At 39.2% G+C, this 23,232-nt stretch overlaps 1 protein-coding gene across 1 annotated transcript in view; it reads right to left on the bottom strand.

The window, feature by feature from the left end:
- Positions 1-22,669, bottom strand: part of PAK2 (p21 (RAC1) activated kinase 2) — a 91,354-nt gene extending 68,685 nt beyond the window's left edge. The window contains exon 1 of the mRNA XM_028100842.2: positions 22,409-22,669. The gene's annotated coding sequence lies outside the window, so the exon portion shown is untranslated. The remainder of the gene's footprint in view (positions 1-22,408) is intronic.
- Positions 22,670-23,232: the final 563 nt, after the last annotated feature.

Below are 23,232 nucleotides of genomic sequence, written 5' to 3'. Positions count from 1 at the left end.
CGAAGAAACACATTGACAACAATACAATAATAGTGGGGGACTTTAACACCCCCCTGACTGAAATGGACAGATCATCCAAGCAAAAGATCAACAAAGAAATAAAGACTTTAAATGAAACACTGGACCAAATGGACTTCACAGACATATTCAGAACATTCCATCCCAAAGCAACGGAATACACATTCTTCTCTAGTGCCCATGGAATATTCTCCAGAATTGATCACATCCTAGGTCACAAATCAGGTCTCAACCGGTACCAAAAGATTGGGATCATTCCCTGCATATTTTCAGACCACAATGCTTTGAAACTAGAACTCAATCACAAGAGGAAAGTCGGAAAGAACTCAAATACATGGAGGCTAAAGAGCATCTTACTAACGAATGAATGGGTCAACCAGGAAATTAAAGAAGAATTAAAAAAATTCATGGAAACCAATGAAAATGAAAACACAACTGTCCAAAATCTTTGGGATACAGCAAAGGCAGTCCTGAGAGGAAAGTATATAGCAATACAAGCCTTTCTCAAGAAACAGGAAAGGTCTCAAATACACAACCTAACCCTACACCTAAAGGAGCTGGAGAAAGAACAGCAAGTAAGGCCTAAACCCAGCAGGAGAAGAGAAATAATAAAGATCAGAGCAGAAATCAATGAACTAGAAACCAAAAGAACAGTAGAACAGATCAACGAAACTAGGAGCTGGTTCTTTGAAAGAATTAACAAGATTGATAAACCCCTGGCCAGACTTATCAAAAAGAAAAGAGAAATGACCCAAATCAACAAAATCATGAATGAAAGAGGAGAGATCACAACCAACACCAAAGAAATACAAACAATTATAAGAACATATTATGAGCAACTCTATGCCAGCAAATTAGATAACCTGGAAGAAATGGGTGCATTCCTAGAGATGTATCAACTACCAAAATTGAACCAGGAAGAAATAGAAAACCTGAACAGACCTATAGCCACTAAGGAAATTGAAGCAGTCATCAAAAATCTCCCAAGAAACAAAAGCCCAGGGCCAGATGGCTTCCCAAGGGAATTCTATCAGACATTTAAAGAAGAATTAATACCTATTCTCCTGAAATTGTTCCAAAAAATAGAAATGGAAGGAAAACTTCCAAACTCATTTTATGAGGCCAGCATTACCTTGATCCCAAAACCAAAGACCCCATCAAAAAGGAGAATTACAGACCAATATCCTTGATGAACATGGATGCAAAAATTCTCACCAAAATACTAGCCAATAGGATCCAACAGTACATTAAAAGGATTATTCACCACGACCAAGTGGGATTTATTCCTGGGCTGCAACGATGGTTCAACATTCGCAAATCAATCAACGTGATACAATACATTAACAAAAGAAAGAACAAGAATCATATGATCCTCTCAATAGATGCAGAAAAAGCATCCTTTCTTGATCAAAACTCTTCAGAGTATAGGGATAGAGGGTACATACCTCAATATCATAAAAGCTATCTATGAAAAACCTACAGCGAATATCATTCTCAATGGGGAAAAGCTGAGAGCTTTTCCCCTAAGGTCAGGAACGCGGCAGGGATGTCCACTATCACCACTGCTATTCAACATAGTATTAGAAGTCCTAGCCACAGCAATGAGACAACAAAAAGAAATCAAAGGCATCCAAATCGGCAAAGAGGAAGTCAAACTCTCAGTCTTTGCAGATGATATGATACTGTACGTGGAAAACCCAAAAGACTCCACCCCAAAACTGCTAGAACTCATACAGGAATTCAGTCAAGTAGCAGGCTATAAAATCAATGCACAGAAATCAGTGGCATTCCTATACACCAACAACAAGACAGAAGAGAGACAAATCAAGGAGTCGATCCCATTCACAATTGCACGCAAAACCATAAGATACCTAGGAATAAATCTAACCAAAGAGGCAAAGGATCTGTACTCAGAAAACTATAAAATACTCATGAAAGAAACTGAAGAAGACACAAAGAAATGGAAAAACGTTCCATGCTCATGGATTGGAAGAAGAAACATTGTGAAGATGTCAATGCTACCTAGAGCAATCTACACATTCAATGCAATCCCCATCAAAATACCATCCACTTTTTTCAAAGAAATGGAACAAATAATCCTAAAATTTGTATGGAACCAGAAGACACCCCGAATAGCCAGAGGAATATTGAAAAAGAAAAGCAAAGCTGGCGGCATCACAATTTCGGACTTCCAGCTCTATTACAAAGCTGTCATCATCAAGACAGTATGGTACTGGCACCAAAACAGACACACAGATCAATGGAACAGAATAGAGAGCCCAGAAATGGACCCTCAATTCCATGGTCAACTCATCTTTGACAAAGCAGGAAAGAATGTCCAATGGAAAAAGGACAGTCTCTTCAACAAATGGTGTTGGGAAAATTGGACAGCCACATGCCGAAGAATGAAACTGGACCATTTCCTTACACCACACACAAAAATAGACTCCAAATGGTTGAAAGACCTAAACGTGAGACAGGAGGCCATCAAAATCCTAAAGGAGAACACAGGTAGCAACCTCTTCGACCTCAGCCGCTGCAACTTCTTCCTAGAAACATCGCCAAAGGCAAGGGAAGCAAGGGCAAAAATGAACTATTGGGATTTCATCAAGATAAAAAGCTTTTGCACAGCAAAAGAAACAGTCCACAAAACCAAAAGACAACCAACAGAATGGGAGAAAATATTTGCAAATGACATGTCAGATAAAGGGCTAGTATCCAAAATCTATAAAGAACTTATCAAACTCAACACCCAAAGAACAAATAATCCAATCAAGAAATGGGCAGAAGACATGAACAGACATTTTTCCAAAGATGACATCCAAATGGCCAACAGGCACATGAAAAAGTGCTCAACATCGCTCGGCATCAGGGAAATCCAAATCAAAACCTCAATGAGATACCACCTCACACCAGTCAGAATGGCTAGAATTAACTAGTCAGGAAACGACAGATGTTGGCGGGGATGTGGAGAAAGGGGAACCCTCCTACACTGTTGGTGGGAATGCAAGCTGGTACAGCCCCTCTGGAAAACAGTATGGAGGTTCCTCAAACAGTTGAAAATAGAGCTACCATACGATCCAGCAATTGCACTACTGGGTATTTACCACAAAGATACAAATATAGGGATCCGAAGGGGTACGTGCACCCCAATGTTTATAGCAGCAATGTCCACAATAGCCAAACTCTGGAAAGAGCCAAGATGTCCATCGACAGATGAATGGATAAAGAAGAGGTGGTGTATATATACACAATGGAATATTATGCAGCCATCAAAAGGAATGAGATCTTGCCATTTGCAACGACGTGGATGGAACTGGAGGGTGTTATGCTGAGTGAAATAAGTCAATCAGAGGAAGACATGTATCATATGACCTCACTGATTTGAGGAATTCTTAATCTCAGGAAACAAACTGAGTGTTGCTGGAGTGGTTGGGGGTGGGAGGGATGGGGTGGCTGGGTGATAGACATTGGGGAGGGTATGTGCTATGGTGAGCGCTGTGAATTGTGCAAGACTGTTGAATCACAGATCTGTACTTCTGAAACAAATAATGCAACATATGTTAAGAAAAAAGAAGAAGAAGATAGCAGGAGGGGAAGAATGAAGGGGAGTAAGTCAGAGGGGGAGACGAACCATGAGAGACGATGGACTCTGAAAAACAAACTGAGGGTTCTAGAGGGGAGGAGGGTAGGGGGATGGGTTAGCCTGGTGATGGGTATTAAAGAGGGCACATTCTGCATGGAGCACTGGGTGTTATGCACAAACAATGAATCATGGAACACTACATCAAAAACTAATGATGTAATATATGGTGATTAACGTAACAATAAAAAATTTAAAAAAAAAGAACATGTAATGAGGAAAAAACAGTTATCTTCAATTAAAAAACAACCACCACCACCACCAACCTTGGGCGAAATGGTGAAGGTGAAGGGGAGGTAGAAACTTCCAGTTATAAAATAAGTAAGTCACAGGGATGAAAAGTCTAGCACAGGGAATAGAGTCAATAATATTTTAATAACATTGTCTGGTGACAGATGGTAACCACACTTATTGTGGTGAGCATTTCATAACGTATGGAAGTGTCAAATCACTATGCTGTGCACCTGAAAGCAATATAATGTTGTATGTCAACTATAGTTGAATTAAAAAAGAAAAGCTCTTCATCTTCAAGAGCTTTTTCATATACCACTACTTCTTCAACAGTCATAATCTCATAGGAGCTCTACTCCTATGAGCTCTGACAGCACTAATACCGATCCCATGCTAGTTACTGATTTAGTGGCTCTCAATTCCAAGTTCATCCCTCTTGTCCACTCTGAAAATAAATCTGGGACCTTTAAGTGTTTTTCCTTGGCTGGCTGGCACGATATTAAGCTTTATCAGTAGAGGGCGCAGAAGAGACAGTGTAGGAGAAAAGTTTTGCTTCCTGGTTCTGGTGTGTTTGCTTCCCAAATTCCTCCAGTACCAGGCTTCTGTACTGCTAGGTGACCAGCTGCATATCCAGCAGCCAACAGCTTCTCCCCACTCTTTTTGGGAGCTTTTGTAGTGGAGTTAATACCTTCCTGTCAACAACTTTCTCTGGTACCCTAGAGAACAGATGCCTAGCAAGTTCTGCCCACACAGCACCTCTACCTACCATTCAGGGATCCACAGCCATGCTCTCTCCAGCAAGGTCTAGATCTCACCTCTGGGGGAAGGAGGGCTCCTTTCTAGGTGCTGAGATATGAGCCCTAGGGGCAGCAGCTGCTCCTTACCTGCTATTCCCATATTGTTTAGAGTTCTATTTACTTCTTACCTCATTATTCCACTCTGTTATAGTCAATAATTCTTTCCATGGTCAAATTACTATGTGGTTTCTCTCCTGATTGGACCCAGAATGATACAGTGCCATCCGTAAGTTTTACACTTACACTCTTCTTTGTACTTCAATCACTGGCATCTTTCTTCTCTTTTTCTACAAGATTTTAAACTCTTGGCTGGTAAGGAACACTTTTCTTAATTTGCTGTATCAATCTGACATTGTCCAAAATAATGCCAAATTAAAAGCATTATTACAGAGGGACTAACAAATGTTTAAACTCACTTCAAATGATTAAAAAATACTCTATACACACTCATTAGTCTAAGGCCACTATAAACAAATAAAATACTTTCTAATGACCCACAATTGTTTCAGAATTTCACCACCCAAAACATAAATAATTAGGATGGCATAAGAATGCATTCCTTGGTGTCCCTAGTCTATAAGGTTTCAGAGACAGCCTGCATGCTCAGACCTCCCAGACCTTTTAAGACAGGAGATAATGAGCTGCTCATGCTCACAGACTGTTAATGCCTACAGGGTCAAAAAGAGATTGAGGATGAATAAAGCTTATTTTTGTATAACTATAAACAATGAGTTAAGAAATTATGCTTAGAACAAGGATGTTACAGCCAAGTGATAAGTTATTTATTTACAAACAAGTAAGATAACTATGGTGGAATTTCAGGGTTGGAAGTATACGAGCTTTACGGTAAACCTGCATTCTGTGCTTCTGAATACCTAGCAGAAACCCCCCTTCCACAAGCACAGTGTCATCAACACTGAGGGTATCTCCTATGAGGAAAACTGGGAAATGGTCAGAAGGCTGCCCTCACTGGCTGCAAATCTCATGTGCCTTATCTTCTGCTGAAACTGGACCCTCTAGCTTATCCCAATAAAACGTAACTTATGTAAAATCTGTATGAAATGCTTCTTTTCATTAAGCCTCAAAACCAGCCCTCTGTGGGATTACCTCAATAGCAAATTAGAATTGGGAGCTGGAGCTGGAAGTACAGAAAATACAGGAAACAATCTATTGCCTTGAGTTCAAACACAGAAAAAGTTGCGCTACTTTTCAAATGCCTTTTAGTAATTTAAAGCAGTACCACTCAAAGAGTGCTACATGAACTGGCTATTTCCTTTACCAGTACTCAATGAAAGACAGAAGTTGAGAAAAAGTGTTTAGATACTTTCCGAGCAATTTGACACAGTAATTTGCTGTTGACCCTAACAACAACAAAAGGGACTTGTATTTTTTATGTCTGGTTTTTCTTTCATTTCCATTTTATAGTACTTTACAAAAGTTATTAGTTTATTACCAGAAGATTCTGAGAGGCACTGCTCTAAACCACTCAACTCTGAACATAAAATTCTTTCCCAAAGGATCGGAATACATATTTCTCAAAAGATATACAAATGGCCAATAAGCCCATTAAAAGATACTCGACATCATTAGCCATTAGGAAAATGCAAATTAAAACCCCAGTGAGATACCATTTCACACCCAGTAGGATGGCTACATTCAAAAAGACAGAAAGTAACAGGTGTTAGTGAGGACAGGGAGAAATTGGAACCCTCACACAGTGCTGGCAGGACTGCCAAATGGTACAGTCGCTTTGGAAAACAGCCTGGTAGCTCCTCAAAAGGTTAAACATAGAGTTACCCTATGACTCAGCAATTCCATTCCTACGTATATACTCAAAAGAAATAAGAATATGTCCACACAAAAACCTATAGACAAATGTTCACAGAGGCACTATTCATCTAACAGTCAAAGAGTGAAAGCAACCCCATTTTCATTAACTGACGAATGGATAAAAAAAAATGTGGTATACCCATACAATGGAGTATTATTTAGCCATAAAAAGAAATGAAGTATTCATACATGCTAGGATATAGATCAACCTTGAAAACACTGTGCTAAATGGAAGAAACCAGCCACAAAAGACCACATTTTATGTGAATCTACTTATATGTCCAGAACAGACAAATTCATAGAGACAGAAAATATATGAATGGTGGCCTGGGACAAGGGGGAGCAGTTGGGGTAAAATGAGTGACTGCTAGCGGGTGCAAGATTTCTCTGTGATAATACAAACATTCCAGAATTAGAGAGTGGTGATGATTATGCAATCTTACGAATACAGAAAAACAAAACCCACTTAGTTGTATACCTTTTAAAGGGTGGATTTTATCATTTATGAATTCTCTCTCTCTTTTTTGTTTTAATTTACGGGAAAAGAAGCCACGGTGGGGCAGATGTAGACCCAGAAAGAAAGGGAATGATGGAAACAAAGGCAGAGATGGAGGGTTCACCTCTGGGGAAGAAGCAACTCTAAAGAAATTGCTGCAGTCTCCTAGAGTAATTTAAAAAGAAGACTTCTAAACACATGAAGAATGGCTGAAATGATCATATAGTCTTGCAGTGGGACTACTCTCAAGGTGACAAAACTACTTAAGGTCACACTTCTTGCTGTGTTCAGAAAAAGAATCATCTTCATAATTTCAAAGCCAGGCCTCCTATATTCTCTGCTGCTGTTCTTCATATGTGAAAAAAAGACTGGCCGTCATCATTTAACAAAACAAAACTGCTGTCTGGATTATGTGTTCTGCTAGTAAAATTTCTATCAGGTGACAGGAAAATATGGAGGTAAAAATGTTCAGTTTTTCCATTTTTAAGAAATTAATGTTCTTGGAGGAAAACGATTTTTGAAAATCACTTGTTTCAGGCTTTCACACTCTAAATATCCTAATTCTCAAAACCATCCATGCCTCTCAAAACTTCTAAGTCACTGCAGCCTAGGACTTAATCACGGTCATTTATTATCCCCAAATGCACTCTCAGCCGCTCCCAGTCTATTCTTCACACTGCAGGGAGGGAACAACTTTAAAGTACATTAAACTTTGTCACATCAGTGTCCTACTTAAAGCCTTCAGGTGAGAGACTGAAGATAAAGCTCAACAGTACATGCATGATCAAGCCCCTTTCCATACTCATTTCTTTGCAGTTTTAAAGAGTTCTTTTGTAGTTTTATCCACTCTTTCAGTTTTTCTAATAGCCATCTCAGGCCTTCAGACATGACCTCCTAGGAAGCTTTTCTGTTCACTGACCAATCATTCTACTTCCCTGGGATACCAGACTTTCAGTACTAAACCAGTACTAAACCAGTACTAAAGGCCTCAGCAAACTGGTACTGAGTTGGTCACGCTACTTTCTGTCCACCAGCTCCACCTGTCAAACACCCACTTCAAGTATTGGCCTTAAACGTCAGTTTCTTTAGAAAACCTTCTCAGACACCTTCTCCCAACCCATGCATATTATTTTCTTTCCTTTGTCTTAACATTCATCACACTGGATTTGCTTTTTAAATGTCTATCTTCCCTAACTATGTTATAAACTCTACAAGCATGGATTCAGTATTTTGTTGACCACTACATCACTAACACCTAGTATTGTATCCAGTTCATCTACATGAGCAATTGTTGAATGACAATCAACCAATGAAAAGTTTATCTGTGATGGCATCAGAATCAAGGAAGGTTTTTTCTTTTTTAGGCTGGAGGGGACTCAGCAAAATTTGAAGAAACGGTCACTATTCTGTCTTCTTTCAGATCACTATTCTAGAACTAAAATAATTAAATGCTCTATTTATTTGGATCCTCACAATTGATAAAACCTCACCTTAACCATCATATATTCAGTGTAAGACCAGCAGGGCAATAAATAGTCTACATTCTCACTACTCAATTCCCATTACAATCCTCAATTTACAACAGATCACATTCCCATCCAGAAGATGGAATTCCAGACAATAGGCCCTAGTAGGAACAAGTAAGTATGATCTCGTTCATGAGACAGCAAGGAAGCAAGAAGGCATATGGCAGCAAGTAGTGAAAAATCAGATTGTAGAGTAGGGCCAAAACATCACAGGTGCTGGGCAACAGGGAGCAGCTGGAAGTCTGAGAGATTGGTTTTAAGTGTTTCTTATTCTCAAAAGTAGTGCCTGATCATTACAAAAACAAAAAGCCCAGATGAGAATAAATCTAAACAAAAAAAATATTTGTAACTCCACTTCCCAGACTTGTTTTTTATATTTTCAGCCTAGAAGCAGGGAAATGACACAGTTGAAGGAAAAAACCTTAGTCTCTCTTAAGTCAAATATTTATTTTGTGCCTACACTGCGTCAGATGCTAGAGATCAATGATAACTATGATTCAGTGCCCCCTGAGCTGGCATCAGACAACTACTGTGGAATAAGGTAAGAGCTGATAGGGATGTGTGGGAAACAATGGAAAACAGGACCCGCAGCTCCCATTTTTATGAGTAATTAGGCCAAGAAATCAGACTTGGCATTTGAAGGATGAGAAGGAATTTGCCAGGCAAGGAAAGAGAGGAAGGTCCCTATATACAGAGGAAGCAGTGTGTGTAAAGAAATGTAGTAATCTAAATGTGATCCTTTTTTTTTCTTTTTCCCCTTGGCTTTCACCCAATCACCACACTGAAAAAGTGAAACGATGACCAAGCATGAAAGAAGGGGCAAGGCTCAGAAATGCTTCAAAATGACTGTAAGGTAGGGAATGGGGAAGTTAAGGAACAACAAAGATTACAAAAAAAAAACAAAAACAAAAACAGCAGCAGCTTTGGTCACAAACCACAAATGGCAATTCAAAATGAAAAAAAAGGGGGGGCAATAAATTTATGAAATGTGTTCAACCTCAGAGAGATGCAAATTGAAACAAGATACCATTTCCTACTATCAAAGTGATAACTATCAATCTAAAATAAGACCTCTGGGGCACCTGGGCGGCTCAGTCATTAAGTGTCTGCCTTCGGCTCGGGTCATGATCCCAGGGTCCTGGGATGGAGCCCCGCATCGGGCTCCCTGCTCTGCCGGAAGTCTGCTTCTCCCTCTCCCACTCCCCCTGGCTTGTGTTCCCTCTCTCGTAAATAAATAAATAAAATCTTTAAAAATAAAATAAAATAAGATATTTGACTAAAAAATGGTTAACAGCAGATGGATTACTTGATTCCTTGGGTGGTTATCTAAGTTAAACAAAAACTGGAGCTGGCTTATTCTCATTAAAAAATGGTATCAAATCAGAAGCCACCCACATAGTCTATCCCAAATTTTCATGAAAACAATTTATATCAGACCTTTGAAGGATTTTCATTAACTATAAGGTCAATCTTCACTGAGAAGATTCATGACCCAGCCATGCTCTGCTTCATAAAACGAAGTTCAACCATCTGCCTAAAAGAAGATACGAAGACACCTTGTCCCTCTCTGCTTTTATTTAGAGACCCAAAGTCAGCCTCAAAGCAATGAACTAGTTAGCCACCCTTGCTAAGCTGTTTCTTGCTATGCAGAGGTGGGTTTTGTGGCAGCCAGATATCCTTATTTTCCCCTCCGATCTTTCCACATATATTTAGGAGTTTACCATGCAAGTTCCAGAAAAACCAAGTGTCTATGTGTCTGTGTGTATGTAAGGTTCAGGTGGAGCTGTATAAGCACAGAGAAACATGGATTGGCACGTGGCTTCCTGAGAGGTGCAGTCATATAAGCAAAGTGTTGTGTTGTGGTTATAAGGCTAGAATCAGAAGAGCCCTAATAGCACAAGTTAGAAACCAGGGCAGGATAAGATCCCACCAGAACTACCATATTAGATCAATGTCTATTAATCACTGGAACCCAGGCTAGGAGCTATGTATCCTTCGGCAATACACCTAAGAGGTTTCAACCAGAATCCCAGCCAACTATAGCAAGGATAACCCACAAACACTTCTAACAAATGTACATCAGATAACATATAAGTTACAATCCGAAGATAAAGGAGAAAAAACATTAAACAATTTTTGTTGAGCCCAACAAAAAATAATGTAGCACAAGAAAAGATAATTACCCATCACATGAAGCAGAGTCTGACTTAGATGATGAATCACCTCAAGACAAGACACAGAACTAACTTCCAAACAGTCTGGCAAACTATGAAAACAGGCATATATGGAAAGAAAAGCCAAAGATAAAATGAAAGTAATTTAAGAAGAAAAGGGAGGGTGCCTGGGTGGCTCAGTTGGTTAAGTAGCTGCCTTTGGCTCAGGTTATGATCCTGGAGTCTCGGGATCGAATCCCGCATTGGGCTCCCTGCTCAGTGGGGAGTCTGCTTCTCCCTCTGACCCTCCCCCCTCTCATGTACTCTATCTCATTCTCTCTCTCAAATAAATAAAATATTTAAAAAATAAAAAATAAAAAAAAAGAAGAAAAGGGAGTGGCATAAATTTTTAAAGGATATAAAGAAGCTAAAATTTCAATAGCAGAAGTAAAGCCTACACTGGAAGAGATAAAGGAAAATCAAATGAGTGGTAAGACAACATTTGAGAAGCTCACACAAAGGACAGAAATGACAAGGGGCGCCTGGGTGGCTCAGTTGGTTCAGCGACTGCCTTCGGCTCGGGTCATGATCCTGAAGTCCCGGGATCGAGTCCCGCATCAGGCTCCCTGCTCAGCGGGGAGTCTGCTTCTCCCTCTGACCCTCTTCCCTCTCGTGCTCTCTGTCTCTCATTCTCTCTCTCTCTCAAATAAATAAATAAAATCTTAAAAAAAAAAATATTTAAAAAAAAAAAGAAATGACAAGCCAACCTAATTATTGTAAGTATTTTCAAGAAAGAAAACAGAACTAAAACAAAGTAACCAAAAATATTTCTGGAAATGAAAAAAGAACCAAGTACAAAGATTGTAAGGAGCTAATGTATCAGGCAACATTAATGAACATGTATAAAAGACATGATCTGTCAAAATATTTCAATAAAAAGAAAAAAATAAGGGGGCACCTGTTTGAGGATTCTCTCTCCCTACCTCCACCCCTCCCCACCCTCTTGTGCACTCTCTCAAATAAATTAATCTTAAAAAAATTAGCTGAAAATGCTAGTTGACAAACATGATGAATCACCTTAAATGTAAGCCTGAGAAAAATGGCAATGAGCACCAACTCCATCTAAATAAAATTTAAATAATTTGTGTTAACATTGAATGTAATTACCAAGATAAAAGACTTGAAAGATGAAGTTAAAAACATGAAATGGGTAAAAAAATATACGAACAAACAAAGTTCCAAGTTCACCATGAAGAGGAAAAGCAGATAAAGTGAGGGTGGATTTAAGAAGAGAAGCTAGTCTTCTAATACAGGAAGACCCAAAGTATAGTTTTCTTTTAGACTGACAAACCAGAACATTTTTTTTAAAATTTAGATTTATACTTGAATTCATTTAAACTATAATTAGTGGACCTAAAAATAAGATGTATAAATTCCAAATAAGTGAGATAAAAGCAAAAAATATAATTTATAAATCAAAAACGAGAAAACACCAACAGATGACTGGATAAACAAAATGTGATACACAGCTGACCCTTGAACACCACAGGTTTGAACTATGCACTGTATGTCAGCTTTCTGATACAGTACTATATAGATATACTTGCCTTATGATTTTCTGAGTAACACTTTAACTTTATCATAAGAATACAATCTATAACATATATAACATGCAAATTATGTGTTAATTATTGTTCATGTTATTGGTAAGGCTTCTGGTCAACAGCAGGCTATTAGTAAAGTTTTGGGGAGGTTAGTCAAAAGTTATACACAGATTTTGGACTGTGTGTGCAGGGGCTGACACCCCTAATCCCCACATTGTTCAAGGGTCAAGTGTAGATATACAATGGAGTATTATTATTCAGCCTTAAAAAAGAATGAAGTACTAATACATTCTACAGCAAGGATGAAAACATCATGCGCTATGTGAAACAAACCAAACACAAAAGGACAAATATGGTATGATTTTACTTACATGAATCATCTAGAATAGGCAAAACTGTAAGAGACATAAAGTGATTAGAGAGATGTTACCAGGGATTGGGAGTAAGGAGGAATGGGGAGTTAGTTTTTAATGAGTATACCGGTACAGTTGGGGAAGATGAAAAAGTGGTGGTGATGAATGTATAACAATGTACATGTACTTAATGCTATAGAATTGTATATGTAAAAATGGTTAAGATATCTTACGTATATTTTACAATTAAAGCAGCAGCAATGAATCATTAAAAAGCAGAAAACATTAAATAAAATGATAGAAACACACCCAAAAGAATTCATGATGAAAATAAGTGTTTTAAGCATTCACTTTGAATTAAAACAAAAATAAACTAGAGGGTTGCCTGGGTGGCTCAGTCAGTTAAGCCCACTCTTGGTTTTGGTTCAGGTCATCTCAGGGTCATGGGATCAAGCCCTACGTTGGGTTCCACGCTCAGTACGGAGTCTGCTTGGGATTCTCTGCCTCCCCCTCTGCCCCTTCCCCTGCTTGCTCAAGTGCACACTCCCACGTGTTCTCTCTCAAATAAATAAATACATGTAATTTTAAAAAGACACAACTAAAACAAATTGGCATGGAAAGACAAAGTTGGATAATTTATTGAACAAGGACATTTAGTACAGACAGAAATTTAAGTAAAATACAAGACTCAGAAAGTATGATGATTATTTTTATTAAGTATAATTGATAATGAGATCTTTAGCAGTAGGTAACTTACACATGCATCGAATAATATACTGCATCAAAATACATGATAAAAATCATTAGAGTTGAGAGAATGAGAGACAAGCCACAGATTGGGGAAAAATACCTGCAAAAGAAATACCAGATATAAAATATACAAAGAACTCTTAAAACTCAACAATATAAAAATTAACAACCCAATTTAAAAACATGCATAATTTCCGAAGAGATACCTCACCAAAGGTGATACACAAATGGAAAAGCAGCATGCAAAAAGATGCTCAACATCAATCATTAGAGTACTGCAAATCAAAACAATGAGATACCACTACATACCTATCAGAATAGTTAAAATCCCAAACACTAACAACATCAAATGCTCGTGAAGATGCTGAGCAGTAGGAACACTCCCACCCATGACTGGTGGAAAGGCAAATGGTATAGCCATTTTGAAAGACATTTCTTACAAAACTAAATATACTCTTACCATACAATCCAGCAATTATGCTCCTTGGTATTTACTCAAACCGGCTGAAAACTTGTATCCATACAAAAATGAAACACAGATGTTTATAGCAATTTTATTCATAATTGGCAAATGTGAAAGCTACCAAGATGTCCTTCAGCAGGTGAATGAATAAACAAATTGCAGTACATCCAGTCAATGGAAATTATTCACTGCTAAAAAGGAATGAGCTATCAAGCCATCAAAAGAAATGAAGGAAACTTAAATGCATATTGCAAGTTGAAAAGGTTACATATTGCATGATTCCAATTATAGGACATTCCAGAAAAGGCAATATTATGGAGACAGCAAAAGGACTAGTGGTTGCCAGGAATTAGGGAGAAGGGAGGGATGAATATGTGGAACACAGGAGATTTTTAGAGCTGGGAAACGGTTCTGTATGACACTGTAATGATGGATACATGTCAACATCCACCATTTGTCCACACCCATTGAATGTACAATATCAAGAATGAACCCTAAACTATGGACTTTGGTTGATAATGATGTGTCAATGTTGGTTTATCAATTAAAACAACTGAATCACACATGGTGAGATGCTGATGGTGGGGGAAGGGGTACTGGGAGTAAGGGAGAGCTTGAGGTATAGAAGAACTCTGTACTTTTTACTCAATTTTGCTTTCACAAAATTGCTATATAAAATGAAGTATTGAAAAATTAAAAATCATTAGAAATGAAAGAAACTGACATCCAACCAACATACACTTACTGCATGCCCACATGTTCTAAGTTCTAAACAGAGTAACAGCAAAGAAATAGAGAAACAAGAAAATGAAAGAAGCCAAATAATGTCAGATGAAAGTGCTATAAAGACAGATACAGAAAAGCAAGAAGTTAGATACCGAGTGGGGTAGGTGGAGGCTATTTTAGATGACTGATCAGGTAAGGCCCCTTTGAAACAGTAACGTATGAAGGGAAGACGGTATTCAGGCAGAAGAAACAAAAATGTAAAGGTCCCAATGTGAGAACAAGCTCTTAGAAACAATGTGACCCTCTTAATCTTTGACAGATTAAGATTTAAAAATTAATGAAGGCTGGGTGCCTGAGTCAGTTGAGCGTCCCACTCTTTTTTAAAGATGTATTTATTTATTTGAGAGAAGAGAGCACAAGCAGGGGGAGCGGTAGGCAGAGGGAGAAGCAGTCTCCCTGCCGAGCAAGGAGCCTGATGCAGGACTGAATCCCAAGACCCTGGGATCATGAAATCAAGCCCTGCACTGGGCTCTGCACTGAAGTGTGGAACCTGTGTGGGATTCTCCCTCTCTCCCTCTGCCCGCCTCCACATGTGTGTATACATGCTCACACAGGCTCACTCTCTCAAAAAATCAAAAAACAAAAAAAAACCCCACAAAAAACTAATGAAGACTAAGTCTTATAATAAGAACCATTAAAAAGGAATAAACCAAATAAGATAATTTGAATAGTTATATATATACTCTGCAAACAGAAAAATCTTTAAGTTTTCACAGAACACTTACCAATTGGATTATGCTTTAAATCATTTAAAAACAAAACAAAAAACAAAAAAACAGGGATGCCTGGGTGGCTGTCGGTTAACTGTCTGCCTTCAGCTCAGGTCATGATTTCTGAGGTTCTCTCTCTCCTCTCCCTCTGCCCCCTACCCCCACTCGTGGGCATGTGTGTGCTCTCTCTCTTAAATAAAAATCTTAAAAAAAAAAACTCAGTAAATCTGAAAGACAGTTTAGAAGACTATAGTCATTGACAACAATGAAAGAAAATAGAACTGTCCTAAATACCTCTCTTCAGGCAAAGAGGAAATCAAACTAGAAATAACAACTATTTGGAAAGTAATTAATATAAGTACATGATTCATGTAAATTATAGAGTGCAGCCAAAGCTGTACTCAGAGGCAAATTAAGAGCATTAATGTCTTCATTATTAAAAAAAAAGGGAACTAAGAATTTGAGTTAGGAAAGCATAACAGGGGTGTCTGGGTGGCTCAGTGGGTTAAGCATCCAATTCTTGATTTTGGCTCAGGTCATGATCTCAGGATTGTGAAACCAAGTCCCAAATCAGGCTCCCACTGCTTAAGATTCTCTCCCTCTCCCGCTCCCCCCTGCCACCCACTCATCCTCTCTCTAAAAAAAAAAAAAAAAAAAAAAAAGGCATAAAAAAATGAAGAAAAGCAAGAAAAGCAAAATAAAGAGAAAAGTAGAAATCAGGGAATCAGAAAACAGAAAACCAACAGAATAAATCTGAAAGCTGCTTATTAAAAACTAAGTAGATTAAAAAAAAAACTAGATGAACATTTGGCAAATCAAGAAAAATAACAAAATCACAATAAAAGATGGAAATAAACACCACAGATTTTAATGATAAAACATATATACATTCATATAATAACAAATTTTGAAAATCAAAAAATATATATAATCTGGAAAAATATAAATGATCAAAACTGACTCATAAAAAAGTGAGGATTCCTCAAGATTCTACAGAAGTAACTTCAGACGTTACCATATGGCCTGTATACTCCTATTAAACTAAATTTCTGAGATGTTTTTCCTACTCTTTTAATAAATTCTGTACACTGTACTAACATGAGTGGGGTTTTGGTTCCTCATAATACGTGCCTTTGGGTACCTTTGGCTATTACCAAATTTATTAATATATACTCTTATTAGCAGTTAAAAGAAGAAAAACCTTAGCATCACCCAAAGAAGTGTTACAAAAACATTTGATAAAATTCAGAAGCCATTCCTATTTTTTGTAAAGTTGGAAAAGACTCTCTCTCTAAAGAATCTCTTTCTAAAACCAACAGCTGCCATTATCCTTAATTGTAAAAATACCAGAGATATTCTAAGACAATTATCACCTCTCTTACTGAACCGTGTCTTGGAAATTCTGGTCAATGTAATAAAACCCTAAAACAAAAATAAATACTGTGACTATTAGAAAGGAAGGAAAGGTTACTTTTCCTCTTCAGATGTGATGCTTACAATAAAACCATTACAATATTACTCCCTGAATTTCTATAATAGATTTATTTTCACAGCAACCTAAAACTCTTAATATTTTGTCTATACCCGTATTTCATTTCAGTAGCCAAGCTATTTTATATTGTTAAAACTCTTACTTGCCCCCACACAAATTTCAGAAGGATTAAGATTAAAATACAATTATTATTTTTTAAAGTTTTATTAAGTAACCTCTACACCCAACGTGGGGCTCAAACTCACAACCCTGAGATCAAGAGTCGCATGCTCCTCTGACTGAGCCAGCCAGGCACCCCAATACAACAACTATTCAGAAGAATGTTTTTTGATAAAGGTGAAATGGGAAAGATCTTCCTAAAGAGAAGGTAAAGGATTATTACCTATTGTGTATGAAGAGCTTCTACAATTTGATGAAGAAGTATAGACTGATACAGACTTTTGGACAGCAATTTGGCAGCTATTGAAACTTAAAATGCACATTTAAGAATCCTTTTTATGGAAATACTTGTATACATATGCATATGCACAAAGATATAAGGAAGCTCATTAAGGCTCCAGTTTTACTTGCTCAAAATTGAGAGAATAAAGACTGTCCCTAACCTACCATGGTTTGACTTAGTTTTTCATCCTTATGAAGATGTGAAAGTGAAGTCTCCACATTGAGTAGAAACCGTATTTTGAATTTTGCTCTTTTGCCAGGGTTGGAAATACGCAGTACCATACTGTCTTGTGACACAGGGCAGTGGCGGCGAGCCACAGCTCCCAGTCAGACACGTGATCAAGAGGATAAACAACTCATACACTTAAAACCATTCTATTTTTCACTTTTAGTGTACTACTCAATAAAGTACATGAGATATTCAACACTTTAATATAAAATAGACATTGTTAGAGGGTTCTGCCCAACTGTAGGCTAAGCTAAGTGCTCTGAGCACGTTTAAGGTAGGACAGGCTAAGCTATGTTTCGCCTTATGCCATTTTCAACTTACAATGGGTTTATCGGGACAAAACTCCCTTGTAAGTTGATGAAGATCTGTACAGTAGTCCCCTCTTACCATGGTTTCTTTCTGCAGTTTCAGTTACCAGGAGTCAACTGCCACCTGGATCCCACTTCGGAGGTATCGCCAGAAGGTCAATAGTAGCCTATCGCTCCATCACAGTGCCTATGCCATTCACCTCACTTCATCTCATCATGTAGGCATTTTATCATCTCACATCATCACAAGAAATGTTGAGTACAGTTCAATGAGATATTTTGAGATAGACCACATTCACATAACTGTAATTACACCCTACTGTTTATAACTGTTCTATTTAATTATCAGTTACTGTTGTTAATCTCTTACTGTGTCTAATTTATAAAGTAAACTTTATCACGGGTATATATGTGTAGGCAAAAACATAGTATATATAAGCTTCATTCTAACCATGGCTTCAGGCATCCACCGGAGGTCTTGGAACATATCCCCTGCGGACAGGGGGGATTACTGTAACATAAATAACCATGAATAGGGCGCCTGGATGGCTCAGTTGGTTAAGCGACTGCCTTTGGCTTGGGTCATGATCCCGGGGTCCTGGGATCCTGAGTCCTGCATCCAGTTCCCTGCTCTGGCCTGCTTCTCCCTCTCCCTCTGCCTGCCTCTCCCTCTCCCTCTGCCTGCCGCTCCCCCTGCTTGTGCGCGCATGCTCTCTCTTTCTCTCTGTCAAATAAATAAATAAAATCTTTAAAAAAAAAAAACATGAATAATTAAACAAAGTACAATGGACTATATCACGACGGTTAAAAAGATGAAGTACAACTATATGTATTGAGATGGAAAAGAGTATGTAATAACCAGAACTTTTATTTTGAAAAATTGGTTAATACCACACACATAGTGCTTATTTCTAATTGCATAAAGAAAACAAAATCATGGGGCGCCTGGGTGGCTCAGTTGGTTAAGCATCTGCCTTCGACTCAGGTCATGGTCCCAGGGTCCTGGGATCAAGCCCCGCATTGGGCTCCCTGCTCTGTCGGAAGCCTGCTTCTCCCTCTCCCTGCTTGTGTTGCCTCTCTGGCTGTCTCTCTCTGTCAAATAAATAAAAATCTTAAAGAAAAAATTGTTAACAGTGGGTAGCTCTAAGGAATGAGAGTAGAAAGTGAGGAAAGAGCAACTTTCACTTTTTTATTCTAAATAATTGAGCTGCTTGAACCTTTTACAATAAGCATGTGCTGCTTTTGGAATTTAAAAATAAGGAAAAAAACACTAGTCTGTTATGATGGTATATTTCTGAGGGCTGAGGCTAAAGTGATTTTTGTCCTGTTTCTTAATACTCTTCGTTACTCTCCAAATTTTCTATCAGAAATATGCATACTTTTTAAAATTTGAAAAACCTGTATTTTATATCAGTGGCAAAGCCTTTTTTCCAAAAAAAATAATTAATTTAACAGTTATGGTCTCAGAAAATTGGTCCTGAGACCCCAACCTCTTCCAGAAAGCATACTTTTTTAAAAGATTTTATTTATTTGAGAGAGAGCGTGCACACGTGGGCACAAGCAGGGGGAGGGGCAGACTCCCCACTGAGCAGGGAGCCCGATGCTGGACTCCATTCCAGGACCCCAGGATCATGACCTGAGCTGAAGGCAGATGCTTAATCAACTGAGCCACCCAGGCGCCCCTCCAGAAAGCATTCTTAAATCTAAGTTTGGGAGCATAGTATTTGCTACAGAAGCAATTAAATGTAAAACCTATTTTAGGTTTTAATATTAAATATTAAATAATCTTTATTAAGAACTTAAGCACTGCATTTGCAAAGTACTTTACCTGCATTATCTCCTTTGCTTTAAATAGCCCCATGAAATTTGTACTATATTGTTATTACTATCAATCCCCATTTTACAGAAGAAGAAAACTGAGTCCTGGAAAGAGTCTTGGAAAGAGTACGTGTCTTATCCAGGGTCAAGTAGAAGAGCCATGACTCAAACCCGGGTCTCCAGCACCTAACCATTTGAGGCACATGTAATGGTAAGTACTAATGTACCTCAAAGATAATAATAAGCTAGAATTCTGAAATCCTGCATGAATGTTCAGAATGACTATCCTTAAATAGGTTAGTGATCCTAAAATGAAGTAGTAGTGAAAATTCCGATCACAGAAGAAAACAATCAGTATTTCTTCAAGGCAAGGGGGGCTATTTTTCCTTCTCTTTCTGCTTCTACCAAGGTACAAGAAGGATACAAGGGGCAACTCAGATTTGTAAGTAACTTACCTGCCCCCCTCTGACTCGTCTGGAATTAGCCCTCTTAAGTAACTGGAAGGGCTTTTGAAAACAAACTGATCAGAATCCCAAAGCCTTAAAGCTACTTTCAAGTTTTAATCAAAAGGAGAAATTTCAAAAAAGTCAAAAGAAACATTATACTTGATTATTAGAATCGATACTGACAGAAGAAACACAGGAATGATCTTAAAGTACCTACTTATTTTATCTTTATCTATTTGAACAAGTTCTCTTTTTTAAAAAAGTATAACTGAAAGTTTATCCTTAGCTACCTGAGCAACTTCTACGTTTTTTCTTTAAAAAAGTATAATTAAAAAGAAATATACACCAGCGTTAACCATGCCTACTTGGAAGCCTGCCTATCATAAAGATCAGAGAACCACTGGAACCCCTATTCATTTGTTTAGTAGATACACTCCAAATACAAACTTACTGTTACTTTATGATTTTGGGTTTGCAAGGTTATTATTAAAGTCCAGAAGATTAACTCTCTTTTTGAATAACAGTAAACCAGGAATCAAAGCCCTAAGTGAAGAGGAATATCCAGTAACTCTTCCTTGGTAAAAGTATCAAGAACTGACAGAGAAGCTGACATCAACAGACCAAATTCCACACTCCAACATTTCTATACCTTAGCCCCTTTGGCCAACAAGACCTCTCAAGTTAAGGACAACTGTCACTATCAAATGATGAAAGAATTAAAGCTCAGTACTAAGTCACTTGGGTAAAAGTGGAGTATTTAGTAAAAGCAAAACTCACTGAATTTAGATCAACCTCTTTCACCAAACCCTGAAAGTGGGCTTAAGACCTACATATATTACAAGTCAAAAACATTTTAAGGTTCATTTTGCATAATGTAAATCAGTGTTCTTGGCTAATTAAAAGCTAGAAAGATTTAAAAGCTAAGGATGAAAGAATTGCCTTAAATCAATAACTGTATTAATAGAACATGAACAAAGCTTTCCATTTATATGTATATATGTGTGTGTGTCTATATATACGCATGTTTCCACATATACATAAAAGATACTTAGAAGTTAGTATAAGTGTGTTTTACAAATGCCACAGAGCTTCTGGCAAAGTTGACAAGTTCTAACCTGCTTTAAAAATTACTATTCACTGCCTTCATCCCAATCTAATTTTATTTAATGTTATTCTTTTGGATAACCCTACAAAAACAAAACCCCCCAAGCAAATTCTTGTACATTTCAATATCCTGCCTACTTATAAGAGCGGAAGAGTCAAACAGAGAAGGGGAAAAACGTGACGTGCACAACCTTGATCCAAAACACAGCTCGTCGTAGTCTAATTTTAGGCCTAGCCATTTTGATTGTCTTTTAAGGTTAGAAAGAAAACAAACAACTACAGATAACCTGTAAAGTAGAACTGAAACAATTATATCAGTGGGAGTTGGCATGATTTATCAAGGAGGAAACAAATCAAGCTCACAACTGCCTAGAGTATTCCAATTAAAATGAAGATACAAGGAGGTTACAGCCCCACACCAACCGACAACAGAAATTACTTTTCACACTTCAGTTCTGGGATGAGTTTATCTTTAAAGAATTAGTCAAAGGGTTGAGTCCACCGAAGTCTCTGTAGCAACGTCCTATGTGTGTTGTTTTAAAGAAAGCCAAACACGGTGAAAAGCCAACCTTCACCTAAATTACCTAAAGAAGCAACTATTCACCTCCTGGCTGAAGATCAAACAAGAATCACGAGAAGATCCGAAAGCTCGGTTCTCAGGCGAGGCCCTCAAACCCTCGGAAAACTATACGTTTCTACTAACGCGGAATATGGAAGAGATTACACATTGTAGTTTAGAAAAAGAGTAAAGGGACTAGAGGTAATATGCCTAACCAATCAAACTAAGATGACCAGAGAGGTAGCAAGGAGGGGCTGGGACTCAGTAAGACAGGAAAAATCGAGGACTAAAACCCGAGACGTTACTAAAGTAAACTGAGAACAGGAGGACGCTGCAACGCGAGGAAAGGGAGATCGAGAGTGGGCAGAGCCTGTGGCGCGACACGGCCCTGGGCAGGGCTGGGTCCAGGAAGAGTTAGACTTCGCCAGCCTAGCGAGCTTCCCATTTCGGGCTAAAGCCGAAGAAAACAGCCCTAGGGAGCAGACAATGAGCCACCGCCCCAAGAGCCGCGGCTCCAAGCACGCAGGTGGCGGCTGCCCCGGAGCTGCCCCCGGCAGGTAGGCTGCCGCGGGCCGCTCGCGCCGGCAAGGCCGCGCAGAGGGTAGGAGGAAGAGAGCGACGGCCCGCGTCCCGGCCTGTCTGCACACTTACCCCAGGCGAGGAAAGGTCCCCGCCCCAGCGAGGCGCCTCGGTCCGAGCTCCCGGCGGGCTGTGGAGCCGCCCCGGGCAAGCGCGCGGCGCGGGGCAGGCGGGGACGGAAGGGGAAACGGGGCGGGAAGACGTGTCGCGCTGGAGCGCAGCCGCTGCTACTGCTAGGCCGAGCGGCAGCAGAGCCCCGCGGGCGCCGGGAGGGGAGGGCAGGGAGCCTTCGGCAATGGCGACGGCCCGGGCCGGAGGGGAAGCGGAACAACCGCCGCCGCTGCGCGTGGCCACAACCCTGGGGGAGGGCGGTGGCGGGGAGTGGGCAGGGGCGGGGCCAGAACACCGCCCCTCGCCGGCCCAAGCCCCAAGCTCCACTGGGCGGAGACTCGCACCACCTCCCGAAGGGCGGGCTCGCGCTGGGGCTGCTGGGAGTCGTAGTTTGAACACGTGCACCCCGCTCTTCTTGCTTTCTCTCTCGCTCTTTTTTTTCCTTCCTGGCGGTGGGTGGGGCGGGAAGAGTGTTTAAATTGAGAAAGAGAGCTAGTCCCTCATTTAATTTAGCACTGTCTCCATTCAGGTCTGTGCCGATCAAAGGTGCTGACCAACATTGCTGTTAATTTAAATCCGCTTCAGTACATTTGTTTCTGGGAATTCATCCATTATCCATTTTGCATTTTACTTACAAACACTTACTATGTTTTGCTGCTAAAGTAAGTCCCACCTCCTTGAAATTAAGGTCTTCATGTTTTATCTAGGGAGGAGTTCATCAGTGTATTCACTGATTCTACAAATATTTGAGCCTCTAAAATGTATCACTTAGGCATCAGGGATAC

This window comes from Eumetopias jubatus, unplaced genomic scaffold (assembly GCF_037043125.1).
Source record: "Eumetopias jubatus isolate StellerSeaLion01/CBP00866 unplaced genomic scaffold, mEumJub1_p1.0 scaffold_1, whole genome shotgun sequence".
Taxonomy (NCBI): domain Eukaryota; kingdom Metazoa; phylum Chordata; class Mammalia; order Carnivora; family Otariidae; genus Eumetopias; species Eumetopias jubatus.
This window is presented reverse-complemented; position numbering and strand designations above follow the sequence as displayed.